This window comes from Aythya marila (assembly GCF_965140915.1).
Source record: "Aythya marila genome assembly, chromosome: 16".
NCBI lineage: Eukaryota > Metazoa > Chordata > Aves > Anseriformes > Anatidae > Aythya > Aythya marila.
The window spans coordinates 5,888,381-5,910,431 of record NC_139057.1 but is presented as its reverse complement, the minus strand read 5'-3'; the positions used below and the strand labels follow the sequence as shown (position 1 = coordinate 5,910,431).

The following is a 22,051-nucleotide window of genomic DNA, read 5'->3' as shown; positions in this document are numbered from 1 at the left end:
TCATAACCTTCTTTCATTGATATAGTAATGGATTTGGGATGCCAATGAAAAACATCTTACATGCATAGCCTCTTTCATCCAAACTGATCCCAGAATGCTTTACAAGTGCTGTATGCAAATGGCACGTGGGATTAACAGCACTTTACAGTGGCCTGTTTCTGTTCCCACTGAGGTTAGCGAGAACAGAAGTGGGACTTGCCGCTGAGTAAAATGTGAACCAGGCTGGAATGCGGCCAGGACACTGAGATCAAGACTTGCATTCATCTGGAAACTGCTGGCACAATAGGCCCTGTTGATCAGGGCTTTGGGTTTACGTCTTGTCCAAAACAATGTAGCAAGTTACAATGAGGCATAAAATGATGCCATTTTAAACATCTTGGTAATTTAGCATTATTTATTTTTCAAATAGTCCAAGATAAAAATATTGAAAGAACAAGCAAAGGAGGAAATACCCATATCTAAATTAAAATCTTCTTACATTAACCATCTAGATTTTAACAAGGAGTAGTGGGGAAGGAAAGCCAGCCAGTTCCCAACACTTTTACATAAATGCATGCAAAATAATAAATTCCTTCAAAAGAAGCTTTGAAGAGCATAATTAAGCATGAAAGTTACCATATATTAAATTATACATCTAGCAAAAAAGAGTCATTAGCCCAACAAATGAACTGTTAATGATTTCAGGTTTCCTTAAGGCTATGAGCTAATAAACCTGTGATTAACCAGCATTTCTGGGATGCTGCTGCTGAAAGCTGGCAGCCTGGTGTCACAAACCTCACCCACAGCTTAAGAAGTGCAGAAAAAAATAAAGCCACCAGAAATCGCACTATATTTGGTACCTAGAAACAACCCGAGTTTTGAGCAGGTGAAATCCCTGCTTTGGGGCACTGGGAACTTCACCACAAGGCGAGACACCTGATGTTCCCTTGGTGTGCTGGGGTGCAAAACATACCCATGAGATATTCTGCTCTATGTTTTGAAGAAGGAGATTCTGGTCCTTTGCTCTGAAGCTCTGGGCAGAGGATTTCCAAGCCTTTGGGATTCCCTGCCCAGGTTGCCACCACCTCATGATTTCTCTACTGAAACCTGCCCGGTTTCAGAATGGCCTGCTGGATCATTTCCCAATGTGGAGCTTTGAAACGATGGCTAAGAGCTGGTGAGACAATGGGAACCAAGCGTGGTAGCCAGAAGAGCCCCTTTTAAGGCAAGATAATGTCTCCAGCGATGCATCCCAGTACAGCCATGCCCAGGAGTGCCCATGTCACAAATACTTCTCTGTCTATTTGGAAGTCATTGCTGGTAGCACCTGGGACACATCCCTGCTGCTCCGACCTGCTGGCAGCTGCCTCTTGTAGCCCCAGCAGCCATTTATATGGTAAGTAACACAACAGACGTGTGCTTGACAGCTTCCTTCAGACATTTCTTAGCAACTGGAAAGAAAAGGAAAAAAAAAATAAAAAATTGGACATTTGGACAGCCAGCTCTCTCCAAGCACCCATATTTATTTCCCTCATACAGTTTGAAAAGCTGAGGACGTGGGAACCAAAACCTGCACAAAGTGCTCCTCTCCCGCAGAAGCAGAGGCAGGGAGGATGGCGCCCACCCGCTACTGTCAGAACTGCAGGATACACGAGAGCTCACGTAGGCATTACATTTGCCTGCACATGGCAAACTGCTCGAAATTAAAGCACAAGTATGTGCAGAAACCACACCTCCATATGAGCAAGCAGGTATTTGTCAGTGCAACTTCAGACAAGTGAAATCCTTCTTCGCTGACACGAATGCCGTACGTTACTGGGTAATATTATCAGTCACATTAAAGCATGAGATGAATGAAACAAAGTCTTTCATTGGCTGCGATTACTTGGTAGTTTGAAACAGAGATGGGAAGCAATCCCTCAGGTTGAAGAAAACAGTTGTTCATCCCTCCATCCCCAAACAAATCATCATCTTCAGCAACAGGCCCCCAACTTCAGCTTAACTGTGGGCATAGGAATATGCATGAACTCCTAAAATGTTGAAAGAAGAAATTTGCATACACGTATATATTGCATTTGACAGAATAGCCCAGAACCGGTGGGCACCCCAGAGTCTGCAGGCAGCCTGGAGGCTCAGGGTACAGCTCCCATCACAACAAAGATGCCCAGGCCCAGGTTTCCCAGCCTGTTCCCCTGAGCTGCTGCTCCAAAGCTGCCTGGAGGGGCTTTGTTGTTGCTGCTTGATCTGCTGCTCTCCTCTCTCCCCTCCTCAGTAATATCTCCTCATCGCCTTCTTCCTGGGGAGAAACGTGTAAGTGTAGAAACTGTCTCTTCACAGTGGCCCTGGGCCTCGCCGGCACTTTGCTGTTTGCTCCCTGGAGAGCCGCTAATGGTTTGGTCTGACATAAAGTTCTCACACTTAAAATAAATGGTATAAACACAGACCTCTCCAGGAAGATCTAAAAGCAAAATGAGAAATCTGTTTGATTTAAGGAAGCTCTTCCTTGAGTATTTTTAACGCTTTTAACTAACCAGTAGTTCTGATGATATTTTTTTAAAAAAGTAAAACGAAGAAGTATTTTCCTCCTTTAGCGTCTGCATGATTTAAGGTCCAAGATTTATATTTCCACATAACAAAAAGAAATCTGATCCTGTTTCAGCAGAGGCGATGGCAAAAACTCCCACTGACTCCGGTTACAAATAGAACAAGCCCCATGTGCAAACTATGAAAGTAAGTTTTTGTGGAAACAATATCTACCAAACACTACAGAAAGTTAAGAACTTTTCCTTTCTTTTCTGCTTTCCTTATGGTAACATGTAAGTCATAACCTCTGATGGCTTTTTTGACCTGATCTTTAAAATCTGTATAATTTTGTGTCAGATAAGTCATCCATATGGTGCCTGATTCTTCACCTAAATGCTGTTTTTTCTTATTATTCCTGCAAGAAGAACATGGCTTGATTTTGGCAGCAGTTGCATAGACTTCAGAGTAAATATAGCTGTCACTGACTTTCCCTGAGACTCAGATACTTCTGAAAATAAGCTTTTTGGCACCCACTAAGGAACATGCTGAACATCTCCTTTAGTTACATGCCCCCAAAATAAAAAGAACCTATAAAAGTTCTTACAAGTAGCTATAAGAATTTGATTTGAGGTCTTATTTAACTCTCCTTATAAATATTCAGGGATGGTCCAGCTCTCATTCCAGTAATGTCAGTCAGAATATCTTTGGTGTAATCAGTGGTGGCATCACGGTATATAACTGGACAAATAAGATAATTATTAAAAATAATAATTTAATTATTCCTTTTTAACAGCCTCATCTGCATTTGTATGCTTGTGCAACAGAGTTCATTTAAAAGGGACCTAAGTTACAACTTACACTGGATCCTGAAACCCAGCTCACACAGCTCTGCCACAGATCTTACTATTTAAAATGAACTTTCTAAATTTGTTTTGTTTTTAACATGTTAAAAAATCTCTCCCACTAAAGTCAGTAGATTTTCCAGTGAACTCCAGCAACTTAACCCTGCAACATTTTACTATTTCTAGATTAAAGCATGAGTTTCAAAATTTGCCCTAAAGAACAAATATATGCATGAAGTTACAATGACGTTGCAGCAAGCCTAAGAATCATCCTGGAATAGAAAACAATCCAAGCAACAATATTTGGCTCTGGGAAGTTTTCCCAGAAGTTCAGGAGCAGCAGCCTCTCTTCTGCTAAGGCTAGAAAAAATTCTGGATCTAGGCTCCTGTGCATGGCTCCTAAGGCCATCAGGCTGTTTAATCTGCTAGAGTGGAGTATTCTGTTATGAAAAGCTTATATTACACCTCTTCAGGATTCTGTTTTGTTCCAGAGATTACCTTCTGAAGGGAGCTAATCCTGAAACATACATATATACATACCTATTTAATATATATACATATTTAACTTCCTAACAGCTAGGCATGCCCATATACAAATGGGAGCAGACTTTGTGAGGTCTTCAACATCTACCTGCAAAGTGACTACAACAGATTAGCATTATTTTTTACTAAAAGCATCCTGGTTTAGTAAAAAAAAAAAAAAAAAAAAAAAAAAAAAAAAAAAAAAAAAGAATGGTCCCAGGAGTGTTTTACTACCACAGCTGACCACAAGATGGAAGTCCTTTTCCATTAGATGTCTCCTGATTAGGAAAAGTAATAAAAAATACATCCTTTCTCCAGAGAAGTGTTTTAGAAGAAGCAGAATAGAATATCATCCTGTCAGCAACTTGTCTGGGAGACCTCACCCATTTCATGCTCTTTCTCCATCCAGGAAATTAATTAGAAGAGCTTCCAAAATGATGGGGAAGCTGCTGGGTCTCCCACTTTGCAGCCTGATCCGTTTGGCAGCAGAGTGCTGGGTCACCCTGCTTTCCTCCCTTGCTCAGGATAAGCACAGCTCCACGAGAGGGATTTTATCAGCACACATGGTAGAGAAATGGGTAAGATTCTTTTATCCAGGTGGGTAGCCAAGGTGTAATCAATTTCATTTAACTAGCAGAGGTTTAATTTAAAACCAAAGCCTTTTCCTGAGAAGTTTTCCATTTTTTTCCAAGAAGGGCAGTTTCACTCAGAAATGATCCTGAAGGAAATCCCTAGCCAGCTCCACTCGATACGCCGGTAGCTTAGATACACCAAGCAGAGAAAAGCTCTGTCAACATGTGTTCATTGTTTAATTTGGAAGCATGAAGGATAAAGTAAACTCTTTCTTCATACCATTACTTTTTTTTTTTTTTTTTTTTTTTTTTTTTTTTTTTTTCCTTTTTAAGAGCTAAAAAGCCCTCCGAGGAATGACTCCAGCCACCCAAAGCCTGCGATGGCAGAGTTCAGGGGGTTCAGCAGGATTTTGCCTAAACTGCTGTACTGTACCCTACACAAAACCACTGGTCGGGGATTTAAATGCTAAATGTCATTTATTTTTGTTGTTGCTTATTTACAAAAATATGCAAAGCCTCGCTGTGGGATGCCACCGGGCATAAACAGAACCAAAAGGCCATTGCTGTCCCAAGGGGCAGCAGAAACGAGGGCGAGGCAGGATGGCGGGTGGGAGATGTGTCCCCTTCCCACCTCCAAGACAGCACAAGATGCGATATGTCCTGCTGCGCAGGAGGGAGGGCTGCCCATGTCAAAGCTGAGACCCTCACTCCTCGTGCCGCTGCATCTGGCCCAGCTTGCCAAAGCTTGCTTTTTAATAAACTACTACTATGAAAGAAGTGAAAGAGCAGCTTCTCTGTTTTTAATTATCTGATCAAATTTACCACTCTAAATCTAATTGAGACGGCAAGTAGGGAACTACATTTAAAGACAGACAAGACATTTGCATCTGTTTTGCTGATTATAGTAGTTGCACGTTTTACTTTAAACATCAATGGGTTGCAACTGCTATTCAAATGATATGGAAATTGCTACTTTATACTGAAATTTCCCTTAAGCAACAAAGGAAAGGATTAGCACATGGCTCTGGTTTTTCTTTTCTCTTCTTCTTTTGAATTTAATAAAACACTGTGGCAGTGGAAAACTCTTTGATGGTTCATAAACAACACCTGTATCTTTCAATATTTTATTATACCAAGTTACAGAATATTTGAATCCTTTTGTGTAACTATTATGATAGCAATTTTTAATTAAAATAACCTTCTATATCTGAAACATTACATTAACTTCATTTTTACAAGTCTTCTCTACCACAAAAATGCACATACATAGCCTACATGGATACTTATGCAAGGGAATTAAGTTTCTTAGAAGCAATTTATAATACTTTATAATAAATATTTCGGGTTTAGGTGAAGCTAATCAACTGGGTGCCTGCATGGAGCCTGTCTAGTTCACACAAACTAAAGAAACAAGTCTCATGTGGTCAGTGCTGCCCGAGACTCAATCCAACATGTTTCTAGCAGCACAGAGCAGCATCAGTGCAAATGAGAATCACACCAGTCAAACCACAGTGTGAACTTCTCCCACTGCAGCTCACATAAGTAAAATCAGTTGTGTCCCAGCTGTTTGCAGGACTGATTGTTTAATCCCTGTCCAGCTCAGTGCCCTTTTATGCAATCCTAAAAATGGCAAATTTTTAGTGAATTTTAATGGTAAACTTCATTCCAGGTAGCAAATGTAAACAATGCAAGGGATATATAAAGATTGCTTTATTAATCTCCCCTCAAATTGACTACTTTTGCAAAAGACTAATTAAAAACACTCTACAGATGTTTTGAATATTACTGCAGGTTGGTGACATGGTAGAGAAACATGAACAAATAAATATCACTGGCAGCTTATGTGCCTTATAGGTACCTACCAAGGAAGAGTTTCAAGATGACCACTGGCCTTTCCACTGACTCAACTGTTACAGAATCTTCTTTATCCGTATCATGTACCATAATCTGAATATGTCCTCTCATCACAGTTATCCAGAATCTGCTGAGGAAAACAAAAGTGCATTATTAACAAAATGTTTTTAAATAATCTCATGCAGAAATATTGATAAACTGTAAAACAATCTGTCTAAAGAGTGACTAACAACATTTTTTTGATGGCGAAACTTTGCTGTTTCAGGGAGCTCAACTGGTGGGAAATTATCAAGTCTTCACCAAATCAGTTTTCTATTCTTGAAATTAGTTCATTCAAACACTAAAGCACTGAAGTCAATCACTGGGTTCTCGTGTTCCTTAAGCTTCTAGACAGACCTCATGAGAGAATTTCAATTCTTCACACACAGGTTAGAAGACAAATGCAAAAAGAGTGATTAAACAAAGTAACTCCTTTTTCCCAGTAAAAGGTTTCAGTAAATCACCCGCGGTATACAGCATCACCAGTCTAGGACTGCCTACATTATGCAGGGACACAAATTCTGCTCTTACTCACACACCTCTGCAGTCCCACCACCTTCAGTGGACTTTTTCTCTCAAAAATATAAGGGCAACATTACTTGAAAACATTTGCATCACATTCATCGTACTGAAACCAACACAACAGGGCAGGCCACAATATATTCATGCGAGAGCTCTGATAACCATACTTGCACTTTTGGTTTTGTTAGTCACACATGAATATTTATGCACATTTCCATGATATGTCCCCTGGTTTGCATAGGGCACAGGTTGTCAGCAGCTGAAAGCCATTAGCATCTGACAGCTGCTAAAATAGCTTGTTTGAAACAAATAGGTGGTCCCGTCCATTGTCTAGCAGGCAGGTGATTAAGGCATCATTATGAACTGCATCTTCTTTGGCAGCTGCCTGGACAAGGAAGGCCCTTCTTACACTGCTCAGACCTGCCTGGCGGAGGGGAGATTTAATTATCGTCACTACATAATGGGTAGTTTGTAGGAGCCGGAGACCTGACAGAAACAGATAGTGGGCAAACACAGGACAGCTCGCAGCCGATGAAGTAATTACAATCCAAATAAGAGTGCGTGAGCTGACAGGGAGCAGCAGATGTTGCTGTCCATCAGCATCTCCATATAAAACATATGTTCAAATGTTATTTGAGAGAAGAAAAAAAAAAAAAAAAAAAAAAAAAGGCAGCAGAACATTATTTGCATTATTTGCAGAGTTACATGATACTGGTGTGGGGTGTGGGGGGAAAGCTCAGGGAAGAGGCAGATTCTCACAGGGAAAATCCTGGGGATCTTTGGGGAGCAGAGAGGTGGAAGACATGAAGTGCATGGGGTAGGAGGAAGACACTGCTTCACCTTCAACCTGCCAATCTCCTCCCCTCCCAACCCACTTCATGGATCTGATCCTTAGGTAGGGAGAGTGGGAATGCACTGAATTGTAATTGTGCTTGGAGGAAGAGAGAGAGAAGAGAAACCTGTGTGCTGGGCAGAGCTGAGGACCTCCCACCTCAATTGGGCAGACACAGGAAGGTGGTGGAAGTCCCGCTCACATTTACCCTCCCCATATGGGAAAGGGTTGCATGCACAAGTACAAAGTGCTGCCAAGTATCTGCCCAAGTAGTTCTGCTTCTCAAAAACAAAATAAAAGCATTTAGTGGGCAGGGACAAAACAGGGTGCTCAAATACAACAGAAGAGGTGCAATGCAAGTGAACCCTTCTGAGATGCTAGGAATGCTTGCCTCCATACCACACTAATAAACACAACTATTCCACTCAAGGCTATTTCATAAATTATTTTAAAAAAATAAAAAGATGCAAAAGCTGGAAATGCCAACATGTGCACATTACTTCCTTTTTAACCATTTTCTTGGCAACCCCTATCTGTTTTACCTCAGACTTTCTTCCTGAAGAGAATTAGTCTTAATAAGCTTAAAATTTAAAGAATTTCTGAAATGACTGTACCTACCAGAGTATCACCTTCTAGACTTGGGATGCTGTCACTGTCACTACCTTCCATATTTCCAGCATTCTTTTTCTTAGAAATCTGCACAAATAATTACTGTTGTAAACACATTTATGCAAGTTTTCAGAAAAGAAAAAAAAGCCAGACTCAACAGCAACATGAATTTGGTTTGTAAATTGCCATGCAGCACTGTCACATTATAAACAACTACGTACACGTACTGCTTTGCTGCCTTTGATGCAAAGCCAGAATCAGACCTTTTCAACATTTTCTCATTGAGGCTAAATTGCAAAACAAACCACGCATGCTGGAGTGCAGTGGCCTTGATGGGAATGGTGTCCAGGTGCGTTTCTTTTTGTAATATTGACATGGTCTTTCAAATATTGCAGCATTTTCTCTGGAGACAAACAAAAGTCTCAGAATCAGAGCTACTTTCATAGAAACATCATTCTAAGATAATTTGCACATGAAGAGAGAATTGGGTTTTCTCATTTTGTCTGGGCTTACCAGAAAGGCTATCAGAAAAGTGGAGTATGTATTACATATTTTGGAGCTAGTTTTTGATTTCATTTCGCCCTTATGCAGCGTGTAGATCCTCTGAGAAAGAACAGTCCCTGGGGACAAGGCAGCCTGATCCTAACTCCAGCCCACAGAGCAGCTCATCCTGCCTGCTTCTGGCCTTGGATATTGGCAGCATCAGAGGGACAAGGGCCGGATGGGAAGGCAGCTGCGGCAGTCACTTTGTAAGCCCTGAGCTCTCTTTCCTTAGGCCGTTGGTTATTGGGGCGGGCAGAGAGAAGGGGGGAGCTGCCAAGGGCTGCATGTCTGCCTCCTCAGAGAAACTCAACTGGTTTTGAGTACGTAGGGAATCGGGTCTTGATCTCCCAGCAGATTTTTTCCCATGTGCTGTGCACAGTTACTATTATAAGCACAATCGTGGTGAATGTTTGTGCAAATGACAAGCTACAAATCTTCTCGATACTTCATAGATCTTCGTGACTATTTGTATTTCACTTGTATGTTTTGGAAATGGTGAGCGTGGAAATATGCCCCACTTTTCTGGAAGCGTGTGCACAACACGGCACTAATTTACAAACCTTGAAGTTAATAAGAACAGCAAACATTTGTGCCTAAAATCATCAGGGAAGAAATGACCTCCATTATCCAATCCCAGGGCTCACAAAACATTCACTGCTGCATGTTTGTACAGTGTATTTTTAAAACATGGACTGTTTAAAATATACACAATTAATATTAACAAAGACCTGTAGTTCTCAGAGTGAGTAGCTGGAACAAGCACTGCCTCCTGTCTGATGTGCAATGACCTTTGGAAATATTTTTAGGCACTGTCCTATAAGCAATATGTCTTGCACAAATTACTTCTGCCCAGATATAAACCAGCATTAACCAAGAAAGCAACATGGGATGAATTTGTGTTTTCTAAAAAATTGGGGGGAAAAGAAAGTTATCAAGGTTTACAAGAGGATTTATAAACTGCATAATTTTCTCTCTTGTTTAATCCTAACACATACAGAGACCATGTGCCATGGATAAGGACATTCATAACAGACTGAAGTGTTATACGATTTCCCCATTTTTGAGTGAAGGATGGAGACTAAAGTAATTAGCTTCCTGTAAGAAACAGAACGGCTAGACCTTAATACAATCCATTATATACTCAATTAGGAGTGTTTGTGTTTTCCAGTAAGGAGAAAGATAAATTTCAGTAATGACTAAAAGCTTTGAAACTTCACAGAATTAATCTAAAAGTTAAAGTTAGAGAAAACTTACATGGAGTATTCTGGGTCTTGGAAGTGATTGCTTCTCCTAGCCACAGAAGAAGCCAAAGTGCATGGTGTGCCTGGGTATGCAATTGGCTCATACAGTTGCACATCACCACATATTGATGATAAAAAGTGAAGGAAATGACATGAAGGACTAGGAAAAATGAAATGAAATAAATAAAATAGAGACTACGAGGCTGGGCATTTTCACACCTCAATTTTTTTTAGTCCAAGTTTTAAAGGGAATGTAGAAACAAATGATTCAGAGAACTTAGAACCAGCAAACAAAGGCAAAATGTACTTTCAAATACTTTCTATGATCTATTCTGTGAAAAAGTGCACAGAAAGTACCATTTAACTAACAACTGGCATGACTCACTGGATGGAGGAGGAGCCTCCAAACTCACCAACCTGTTTCCAGCCCCAGCCAGCAGTAGATCTGCAGAAAGGAGTACTATGAGCAAGGTAAACATGACATGAACAGACCCAGAATATTCTCTTGGGTTACACAGTCTCTTCAGGGACTTCCTGAGCCAGAGGAATGATTTAAGCCCACACTAATTTAGCAACAATGCAGCTGCAGCAGTCAACATCATCCCTAAAAATTAAGGTAGCAGAAAGATTTGGTACAGATATTAAATATACACATGCACAATCACCATGCATGTAATGGATATAATCTGTATTCAAAGATTTTGAACGTACAAAAATTATTATATGAAAAACAAAACTCCCAAACCCTGCACATAAAAACACAACAGGCATTTTAAAAATATGAGGTATTGTTTCTAATCCATAGATTGTTTTCATGAGTATAAACCTGTGAAAAAAAAATGGAATCAGCTCTCCCTGTTTTAGCTGCAAACAAAACAAATGTCTGTGGTTACCTCAGAGACAAAAGCTAATGTAATTGTGTTCTGTCATTCTGTAGCAAATGAAGAGCTACCAGGAAGCTTTTTATCAAATGGATCACACCACAAACCAAACCTTTGTGAAAATTCAGAAAGGAGATGTAAGATTAAGGACTTGTTCCTTTCCACTTCCAGTTAAAAAAGGCAGTTGTGAGAGAATAATCATTGGTATCCATAAGATGAACAGCGTTCTAAACTGCCTTTTTGTTTAATTGTACCAAAATTCCTTACAAAAAAAAAAAAATACACAAATAAAACTCAGTGTAGAAATACTTCTGATGCAGGAAGAAACCAGGGTATGATTGCACAAAGGATGACCCGCTTTAGGTGATGCTGCCAGACAATTTCCTTCGCTGTTACATCACCATTAGGTTCCTTGTTAAGCCCGTTTCTTTAAAAGTCACCCACAAAGGGCCAGTGGCATCAAAATGCCCTATTCAGAAGAGGTTTTATTACTGAGCACACAGTCCAGGCTCTGCAGCTGTTTAAAAGGCATGCGGAGCAGTCCAGAGTGTCAGGGATGGAAGCAAATGCTGCTGTCAAAGTTATTATCTCTTGAAGCTACAAGGCGAGTAATTTTAACATATGGGTAGAGATAGTCAAAGACCTACCAGTTACTAACATTTGTTTTTCCAGCTGCCTTGGACATGGACCTTTTTTGACAGAATGCTGCAGTTCTTCTTTGTCTGACCTGCCTGGTCCACTCTGAAGCTTACTAGTGGAACTATGCTCAACCCCTTAACTCTGCTGGAAGTAAAAGAGTGAGTCCCATCCTAGAACAGCCAGAGTCCCAGGGCACCAGTTCTTACCAGATTTCATCAATATCACATGTATTTCAAGTAAAAATATCAATATCTATACTCAACTTGATAAGTGTTTGTTCTTCCTTTCCTTATGAACTGTTTGAGCCATGCTGGTATGTTCATTATAAATTCTGCTGCAATCACCTGTTTTACTACATCTGTTGTTGAGAAAGATGGACAAAAAGCTTGATAGTCTAATGGGCAGCAAACTCTAAAGAACGAAAAATACAATTTTTTCCATTAAATCAGATTGAAAGGTATAATCTGTGTCATACTTTCTGTTTAAGACATTGAGATTAAACTCTTCTGGTGTAATGGTGCCACCAGCAGATAATAGTTAGAACTGGTTTTAGCTGAAAAACAGATGAGAATACACATTTCTCTGTGTAGGCTATTTAAACTTCCAAAGGCATACCCTTTAGTTTTTTAAAATAGTATTTCAAATATTATTTTAAAACAATGGAGGTGAAAATTTTCAAAATGTAATCTATCAGCAGATAAAAATTTGGCTAGATACTTTCCTGTACAACTCTCTTTTTTGTTTCTTTAAGATTTATAAAGATACAAAATTGTTTGTGACAGTGTGGGGTACACAAAGCAAGACCTCTGAAAACAGCTCCTCAAATACATTTGCAAGAACCATCTGCATGCAAGTCATCCCACATCTAATTCATAAAGCTTTTTAAAGAGGACAAGGAAACATTAGAACAGAAGGTAATTATTTTTGCCTCAAGAAGGTCCATATATTTTGCTCACTGTGACAAAGATTTCATGAGAAAAACATGCTGCTCGTTCAGTCTACAGCTTGGGGCAGATCTACAGCATTTTCCCCCTTAAACTTCTCTAGACAGTAAGTCAGTCTTCCACTGCGTCATCTCCAAAACCAAAATAATAATAATAATAATACTACAAAAACAATAATGTTTCCTTTCTTTTTTTTTTTCTTTCTTGTAATGAAAAGTATGTAAATGATTATGAGCTACTCAGATGCTACAGTAAAGAACCTTCAAAATGCCTTCATATGACTTTGTCCTGGCTTTCTTCAAATATAATTAGTTACACTGAGAAGAAAAAAATCCATCCCATGGAAATTTTTATACAAGGAACAGAGATTTAAATGACAGTTACAGCAATGTAACTGAACTAAACTCAAGTGCCCTGAGAAGAGTTCCTCCAGATCATGGTAATTAAAGCACCAAGTCAATTATCAGGAAAATAACTGAAAGCGAGACTTCCATCAGCTGACATACAGATTTTGAATACAGTAAGGCTTCTAGGAATTACATCCATTCTGCAATCCTTTATAGCCATGGCCTCTCACTGACACTGCCTGAAGTGTGATGTGGCTGATGTGGAGCACCTCAGACAACCCCACGGGGCTCTCATGACATAAACCCTCAGCCCGAAGTTACTGTCACCCGTTGTGCATTCACACTACTGCACCTGCATATTTTATGTCACAGACAAAAGGTCAAAAGCTTGCCAGCAGGCTGCCTGGCTTCGCAGCCACACAATGCGCTGAGAAAAATAACTCCAAGGAGCTGCCTGCTGTAATTTCCTGCAATTCAAGACTATTTATTTTTAAAACTTTTGCTGCCAAACCCCCAGCTGACTGTCACACTTACCGAATTTTATCATCAGAACATTGTAATTTATTAGAGATCAAGCCCAACTGGTTATTTGACTGTCTTGGTTTTAAATACCACTCAGCCCTTTTAGCTGCTCTGAATCCTTCGGGCTCTCTATAATTAATGTTCCTTTAGCAGAGGCAGTAAGGGGATGGTGTGTGCACAGCCCACGTTAACCCTTTGCTGAGACCACTGAAACCACACAGAGGGCTGTGTTTTGAAAAGGGGTTGAACAAAATGATCTACAGAATTGTTTCTACTTCTGACATTTGAAAATTACCCTTTTAATGCCAGTGGGCTGAGCATAGCCCCTAACTACCTAAGAGAAACTCCCAGCCACCTCCATTCCTTGAGCAACAGAAGGGTTTTGCCCAGCCTCACACACATCTGCCACCTCTAACAGCTGTCAGGAGTCCCCAAAATTGAGCTCTGATAAGCTTTTACTTGTAACATCAAGCAGCACATCAAAAAGCACCAGAATCTCCTTGAGAAGCAAAAATGAGGTTGCTGCTATTCTCTAGAAATTCTCCTTTGTCTTCGGCACAGGTAGGTGATCAAGCCAGCTTCTGCAGACACCTAAACGTGCTTGAGCTGGCATCATGAATGAGGCCCTGCATCCCCAACAGCTGCAGCACCTTCTTTTTCTACAACCTACCCTGCAACCTCACTCCTCCCCATCTTCCTCATAGATGACCAAGAATGAATACTAAAATATTTCTGAGCAAATACCGAATTTTATTCCTGTATCAGAAGATAATCTTCACTGCTCTTTAAGTCAGTATTATCTGAGCCCAGAGAGCTCAAATACCAAGTATTTGGCAAGAAATAAAAACCTTCACAAAACAAAAGCCTAAGGAGTGAAAACATTTTCCTTTAAATGTTAACATCTTATCATCAACTATCATCAACCTTCTTTTTTGGCTATATGAACTTTGCCATTAGTAGGAAAATAAAACAAACAAACAAACAAAAAAAACCAGCAAAACAATAGTCTAGCATAGGACAACAGCTATGGTCTACTCTTGGCAATAAATATTTACATCGGGGAGTTTTGCATAGTAAAGGGGTTCAAACTTGATGTCAGAACATTCCAATAATCTGTCATGAAATAGAATAGCAGCAAAATTACTATGCTCAATATCTTACTAAGAATTGTTACTGCAATTGGAGTCCTGAAGGGGCTGTCCCTAAGAAAGCTTTCTCCTTTCTCGGCGAACTATTTAGGGCAGTATCCTTGACTGAACTTCCAGCGTTCTAGCTAATTTGACCATGTTTGCCTTCTACCCTAAGCACTCCCAGCAAAAATAGCTGCCAGAGCTCCTATACAGCAGCTGTTTCAAGAAGAGTCTCAAATTTTTGCAATTCTTCTATACTATTTCAAGAAGATTTTTTTCCCAAGCCTCTCACGTAGCTTTTAATAATGGTAGACAAGTTTTGTGTAAGTCTGTTAGTTTCCCAAGTACAAGAGCTTTGGGGAGATTTTCAAGTGTATATGTGAATCAGAGACACTGAAATAATTTTAATTAAACATCAAGATACATGGTAGGCTTAAAGTACTGCTACATATTTTGCTGAATGACTGGCAAAAGGCATAAACTAAAACTCATAATATCAACCTTTTTGTCTATTTTTGAACTACTAGAAAAAACATACAATTCTGTTCTGAACCACACTTTTATAATTTCAAAGGAATTTCTGCCAAAGTAAGCAGGAAATCATTGGATTTAACAGCTTGTATGCATAATCTACTGCACTAAATGAGTCTGAAACCTATAAACAATTTGTAGTAGTATATAAAAAAGTTGGCACAATTTTTCCTGTGACTGTGTTACTACCTACTGATCTCATAACAGTAGACAGGATTAAATTTATGTTTCCATGAGAGTTATATGATGAAAACCGCTGTGTCTCTGACACTGCAGCCTTTATCAGTTTGAGAGGTCTCATAGCACTTTAACTGAACAACAACAAAAAAAGGAAATCTTGCTAAATAAATTGCTGTACAAGAGCAAAGTTTTATTATTATTATAATACCTATACTGACAAATACTTTAGAGAAAGGTACTTGTCTTTCCTACCACAATTCCTTGGAGTTTGAGCAGAAAAAACAAAACAACCAAACAAAACAGAAAAAAACACATGAAGGAGAAAACAACAGTAAATTAAAAAAAAAAAATCTAAATCAGTTTTCAGAAAACAGTACTCTGCCTGGCCTTTGTATAACTGTCAGTAGGAAACAGGCCTCGACATGCAAACAATCCCCCAAGTGCATCAGAGAGGAACAAGTCTTTATTTAAAGCAGTGCCAGGTTACCCCTGCACTTCTTTATTCTGTCGGCTTCTGGTAACCATAGAAAACTGATACCTGAAGCACGCTGGCTGCACGCTGAATGTACCCGTCTGTTAATCAACATGATTGGACATAACGGTGGGTACTTACTTACCTTCCTTACTAATGGCTGGTTAACAGGAATCTTTACGTAGCTTTTTTTTTGAACACGAACACTAACTTTTTTTCAAAAACAAACATTTTGCTTCTTATCCCTTGGGCATCTGGTAAAAAAAAAAAAAAAAAAAAGGAAAAGAAAAATTCCCCTATAATCAAAGAAACAGTCTATTAAAATAAAGATTATATATAAATATAAGCTTGGAACAGACAGCTAACTAAAAAAGACTATGCTGGGAAGAACAAACCAATGTCAGCAATCAATGCTGACATTTACAATGAAATTTACAATTTCATTTTTAGTGCATAGCCTCTTTATGGCTATAAAAAAAAAAAAAAAAAGTCATATTCAAGAGCAAAAGACATTCCTAACTGCCAGGCATTATTGTAAATGTGAATAAATACATATATATGCCAAGTTCGTTCTGCTTCCCAGGCAAGCTGTACGTCCCCGAGAGCGTGGCTTAGAAGAGACCAAGTTTCATCACTTCCTCACTGCATTGTGAACGATCTCTGTATCACGCAGCTCAAGGACTTTTGCAAGTTATTTATTAAGCAAGAGTACTCATGTATTCAGGCAAGATATATTTTCTCAAGTTAGAGTAATTTAAACAAGCATTTTCAGTTTCTAAATATAGCATCTGGTCTTGAATCCGTTTCTTTCAAGGTATCTACAGGGCTTCAGCTGATTTCATAAAGGTTTCATCAATCTGAATCCTGCAAAGTAAAGACTAATCTGTGATAAATGATTTCAGTGGAAATTACACCAAGCAGCTTTGTCTGTATGCACTAATCAATGGCTGTTCTCAAATTCAGGCTTGGTTTTGTGCCAAATGCAGTACCAAGCAGGCTGAAGCCCCGAAGATTTTGTTCAGCTGGAAACCCCGCTGGGTACCCCCAGCAGCCCCAGGGCATGCTGCTTGCACAGGCTCAGGGGCTCCTCCTTCGGATGGGTAACGTAGCCACTGGTGCTTCTGAAAGTTACATTTCTGTTTTAATGCATTGCCAGACACACAAATTCCTTTGAAATGACTTGTGTACTTTCTAGGAGATCACTTTCTTCTCAATTACAAGTTTCAGAAGCTAGGCCCACAACATCTAAAATTTCTAACCTGCTTCTAAGCTGTTATGAGATTCATTTTTAAGTTGTAACTCACAGTTGTTAATCATGCATTAAACATCAGCAATTAATATGTATAAACAATTTATGTGCTTATGTCGCTTCTTATTTCCCCATATGGATTTTCATACTAATGCTTTAGTGTTGCTGATTTCTGCACGTGGTGAAGGCATAGATTAAATAGCTGATTTTTGTGGCAGTGACACTTTTTGTGTCCTGTCTATACTGTTCATTCCCCAGTGGAAAATCTTTTTGTATTAAGTTGCAAGAAAGTTATCGAACAAAGTCAAGAAAAAAGAACCAACCACTGTAAGAAAAAGATGCACCTTCAAGTTATTATGAATGCTATATATTCACAAATTTATGCTGATTAACATTATTTGTTGTGAAAAAACAACAGCTATTGTGTTCATCAAAGCATTTGACACTAAGTGGCATTTTTCTGTCTAAATCACAACTATTAGTCTGTCTCAGAATGGGACTATTTGCTAGCCACTTGCCAACAGAAGAAAACATGATTGACTTAAAAAGTTAAGAGAATTTTCTTCATTTATATCTCATGAAGGAACTTTCCTGATTCAAGGCATAGGATAGAGCCCACTGTCAAGTATCTATATACAAAACAGAACCACTACGCAATGCTCCACGATAGAAGCTGCGTCCTCAGGGTACAATTACAGCAATTATCTGGATGGATCTTCTCATCAGTAACCTTTGACTCATCTCCTACAAACTGTCAGTCTTCATCATCAAATGGGGAAAGCAACGTATTGTTTCTATTCAGTCATCTGCTTCTGAGAAAGAGAAAACTCCGCTATTAGGACAGCCTGCCTGCCCATATATATGACCTCCTGTAGTTAGCCTGCATCTGCCAGACAGAGTGGCAAGCCACAGAATAACAGTAGTTCACTCCTGTGCTGTTCTTCTGTCAAGACAAAACCGGCAGGCACTCGCACAGACTTCTGCATTTCTCTCAGGAATCTCAAGACAAGCAGAAACAATCTTTTTGTATGCAAAGCACAGATGCATTGCCTAATCCGAAAAAGTGCTGAATATCTCAGTCCTCCATGAGATTTGTTGGTTATGCATTATTTCTGGAACATAGCCCCAGTAGGAAGAGACGACTGTCTCAGGTCCCATCTAACTGTGATGAATTCACTGAACTAAATGGATTTACTATAAACTTGCACCTATGCAAAGATGGAGCATAGGAACATTAACATTATTATCACATTTATTATCACGCAATTGGTGCTGAAATAAAACTGCTGCAAAAGTTTTTTTGGAGGGCATGGCCTGGAGGATACAGCCCGTTTTAAACTAAGCAATTTTAACTCAGAGTCAGCAATGCTAAGTGATGCAGGGATACATAACTCAGTTCCAAAAGAACATTTAATATAGGATGGCAAAGTAACTGCTGCAAACATTTTTATAATTTTCATTTTATCATGAAACAACTGATGAATTACTGTACCAGAACAATGGAGTACCACCTCGGCCTAAAAAGGATGGCTTAACATAAAATTCTTCCAGAAAAAGGATAGCAGTTCTACATCTTAATTACAATCACCATTAGCTGTTACCCACCATTTGATTAGCTGGTAATAAAAGCAAGGCTCTTTCTTATGAAAGCAAACAGCAAGGTCACTTTGCATTCTTCCCATTAGCTGTGAATGTTGCTGTGTGGGCAGGGCAGGGATAAAACTAGTGATAGGCAGAACCTGAAAACAAGCAAACAAAAACAAAAACAAAGCTAAAAATAGTCAAAATAATTTACAGAGGTGACTCAAACAGTCAACTACCACAGGAGAAAGAAACTAAATTCGTCATTGTCAAATACCCATTCAAAATGAAAACAGACTGAAGCAAAACTGTCAGAAAATTCTTTACCGTTTTGTAATGATCACACAGACCCATAACACTAGACAGAGTCCAAATGTTTCAGTGACTAACTTCAAACAATAGCTGGGCTGTTTAAAAGCACAACAACAGGGAATGATGTTTGCCTGAAGGCATACTGAATTAATGTAAATTGCTTTCAAATGCGTATTCGGTTTCTCAAACAAACAAAAAATAGATATTAAACTGGGCAAGTGGAAGTTACTGTTAGAGCCACGTAACATTTGGTCACCCGTACCTCAGCCGTTCATCAATAAGCACACAGAGGCAGCTTACATTCAGTGTGAAAGACAACAAAAGGGGTGTCTAGTTGGGTCTAAGGAAAGATTACTCAGTTTGCTCTTCCTACCTTAGAAAGGTCTTAAGACTTAGGAGTCTGCATCTCCTTTATGAGCCTTCCCAATTACCACCTGACTAGACTCCCTACGTATTTCCTCCCAGTGAGATACTTTACTACCAGTCACATCCATGGCCTTTAGTCATGCTGCCACAGTGCCTTTATATCAGCCTAAGCACTGACCTTTAAGAAGTTAGAAATGTTATTTCAATTTTAATTCTCTGAGTTTAATGTCTCTGGAAGTGATTAACAGCACTGGCTTAATGTCATTAGGTCCTTGCACATTTGCTCACCACCTTCTGCTAATGTAACTTAATCATTACATGCTGCAACACCCCTGAGTTTCTATTTCTAGTTCAGTGAGATTATTAAACTACTAATAAGCAGCAGCATACTGCATCATCAGTGGGTTTTGTTGCTCCTAAAGGCAAAATAATTAAGTCAGAGATTAATTTTGTTCTGTTCTTCTTCATCTGTACAATGGAGACCCCATAGTTACTGTTGTGAGAAACAGCTAGGCTTTTTCACAACAACAAAAATTATTTTCCTGTCTGTTAATTTACTGTCGCATCAGTAACAGTAGATCTTCACTATTTCTTCATCAAAGTGTGGGTCAACAATCCTACCCAGTGAGGAGAGTACTGCAATGGAAGGCATCTGGTTTCAATTTCCAGATGCTAGCCTCTTAGGTGGGTTTGGGGGAGTACATAGAGTGCCCTCTATGTACTTTGGATATTTCTGTAAATTATCGAAAGATTTACCAATGATAAATGCTGTGCAGTAGCCAGCTATTAAATTTTTTGGTGAAACAACAGAAAAACAACAAAGAAAAAAACAAAGATAATAAAACAGGAAAAAAAAAAAAAAAAAAAAAGAAAAGGAAAAAGAGGAAATAAAATATTATCAGGCCTTCTTTCAGCAAGGGTAAAAAGCCCACACTGAAATAAATTTTCCAAAATCAGATTGCACAGTATCTAACCTAGCCAGTCATTTTGGCTACGTCTTGACCAACTATCTCGGTACAGCCCAGAGACAAATCCAGCATCTTACACTCTGGCTCTAGACTGAAGGGTGCCAGCTGACCCTCCAAGCAAGCAGCATCACCAAGCCAATGTGGGAAAGGTGGGGGAGACTGCCTCAAAGTACCTGAAAAATATACTAACTTTGCATTAGGGGGAAAAAGGGTGGGAAGAAGGTGTACTTACACTTTGGGACAGGGAACTCTCACTGTTGCTTTAGCAGCAGAGTGACTTTGTTACTACCAGGCAGGTGTGCACAGCCCGTCCTTTTTCCTGGCATTGGTGGCTGCACTTTGTGGTGGTACTATAACTTGTTAGTCTGCGAAGAAAAAAAGCTAGCAAGAACATTTTCTGTTTAGCCATCACATGCATAAAATGATTAGCAAGACACCTTATTAAGTCAAAGTAAGACCAAAAAAATCCACATAATAATAATAAAATATATATATATAAAATCAAAGTACCTTTGACATATATAATTTGTTCTGCTGGCTGGGTAGCTGTGAACCTGCACTGCCATCTACAGGAAGCGCCTCCTCTTCCTCCACCCAGCACAGCTGCACCCTACCATGAAGGCAGGCATCTCATGTCACAGCCCCACTCCATCATCTTCTTGGCAGTTTCTACGAGTTTTTTTAGAACAATTCTTCATAATTTTGGGAGACAGTTACATTCGAGTGGATATATCAAAATGTGCTTGCTTTTGCAGCATTATATACACAAATTAATATTTGAGTTACTCTGCTCCAAGGTCTCAGTTATATTATGGAGCCTAATTAGTAAAAATGTACCCAGTGCAGTATTTTTACTCTCTCTGCTTTTATCTGCTGGGCATGGTACATTTCATATGCCCTGCAGAAACAGTACTTTTCTTCTTACATTAACTGTTTAATGCACAGACAATTTTTACTTGCAGAAGATACTCAGAATGCATGCTTCCATTTAAGCAGAAATCATCTGTTTCATATAACCAAATTATCTGAGGACACTGTTAGAGGCAACTATAGAATTCTTCAATATTATCTATTTCATGATTCTTCCATAATTAGTAACTTTTAGTTGTGTTTTTGTTGTTGTTGTTTTTAGATTGGCACCTGTTTTGTGTTTGCAGAAAGGATTTTTAGTAAATGTTCCTTGCCTTTAAATATTATTGCCTTTCATGTGCTCACCTCAGGAAAGCACAAATTGACTGAAGTTCACACAGCTTTCAATGGTATAGAAATATTGAGGAAAAAATTTGCTTCAGATCAGTATGTGAATCTAGAAAAAAATTACACTCCAGTTTTAGCAAACCCATCTACTTCACATGCCTATTTCAAGACGTCTTGAAATGATTCCAGGTCAGCTTTGCAAAAATTAAATATTGTGGTAATTAAGCAGAAAGACAAATAAATATTACATTAATTTCACAGTTAGGCAATTTAATTTAGTGGCAAAAATACTTTCAATATATAGCAACATCATACCTTAAGATATTTTATCTTAACAAAATTTTACATTGGATATTATGAGACAAGTTAGTGACTAGTACCCATAATATTCTTATTAGAGGAAAGCTAAGCATTAACTGGAAATTTAATTCTCATATACTAAAAATTAAAAAGGAAAATACATGTAAGTGCAAATTATCGATGGCACCGGTCACACGAGTAATTCCTAAAATGGGCATAGCTCTTATGATAATGCAATCTTTTGTAAAGCCACATACAGGATTCCCTGTGCCCCTGCAAGTTGTGCAAGAAGAGCAATGTATACTTGCAAGTGTCAACAGTTTGAAAAGATTTCTGGAACCCGCACAGAAATCT

The 22,051-nt window shown here is 39.0% G+C and overlaps 1 long non-coding RNA gene across 2 annotated transcripts; it reads right to left on the bottom strand.

Annotated features, from left to right (window-relative positions):
* Positions 1–433: 433 nt before the first annotated feature.
* Positions 434–20,554, bottom strand: LOC309884605. 2 transcript variants are annotated; one of them, XR_014318647.1, is made up of 5 exons: positions 20,433–20,554; positions 18,579–18,712; positions 15,870–15,978; positions 6,301–6,422; positions 434–1,430 (listed from the first exon to the last, which is right to left on the bottom strand). It is a non-coding gene; the product is annotated as an uncharacterized lncRNA (long non-coding RNA). The 2 variants fall into 2 exon arrangements; XR_014318648.1 differs by having other exon boundaries at positions 6,301–6,419.
* Positions 20,555–22,051: the final 1,497 nt, after the last annotated feature.